Source organism: Orycteropus afer, unplaced genomic scaffold (assembly GCF_000298275.1).
Source record: "Orycteropus afer afer isolate SDZICR_OR568_19922 unplaced genomic scaffold, OryAfe1.0 scaffold01023, whole genome shotgun sequence".
Taxonomy (NCBI): Eukaryota; Metazoa; Chordata; class Mammalia; order Tubulidentata; family Orycteropodidae; genus Orycteropus; species Orycteropus afer.
Genome location: NW_006922610.1, coordinates 202,131 through 202,825, shown reverse-complemented (window position 1 = coordinate 202,825; position 695 = coordinate 202,131).

Genomic DNA, 695 nt, shown 5'->3' with positions numbered 1-695 from the left:
ATGCAAAAAGAAAAACAAGGAATGGAGTTAACTATGAGAAACATTGGGAAAAGACAAAAAAGAAAACCTTAAATTAAAAAAAAAAAAAATTCATCAAGTGAAAAAAAAAAAAAAAAAAAGAGAGAAAAAGATAAATTGAACCTGGGTAGCAGTATCAATCTACTTGACCTAAAAGACTTTTATGGAATACTTCAACCAACAACACAAGAATGTACATTCTCTCAATTTCACATGTAACAATGACCAATGTAGGCAACATTCAGAGAGCCAAAATACACCTTGACAACTTTAATACAGCAGAAACCATACAAAGTATGTTATCAGAGTATAATAAATTTGAATTAGAAATCAGTAACAGAAAGATAACTGTAAAATCTCCAAACATATTTAGAGCAAACAATAAACAGGTGAAAGAAAACTGAGTCAAAGAAATCCCAAGGAATATATATAAATGGAGTTAACTAAAAATAAAATAACCTGTGAGATTCTTTGAAAGCAGTGCTAAGAGGGAAAAACTAGCATCAGATTAATTTGAAAAGAAGATCTAAAAACAATAATGTTAGCTTCTATATTAGGGACTAGAGAAAGAATAACAAAATAAGCCTAAAGAAATCAGATGAAAAGAAATAATAATAGTGGAACAGAAATCCTCAGAATTGAAGTGAAAACAGTTGAGAAAATCAAAGACTCCAAAG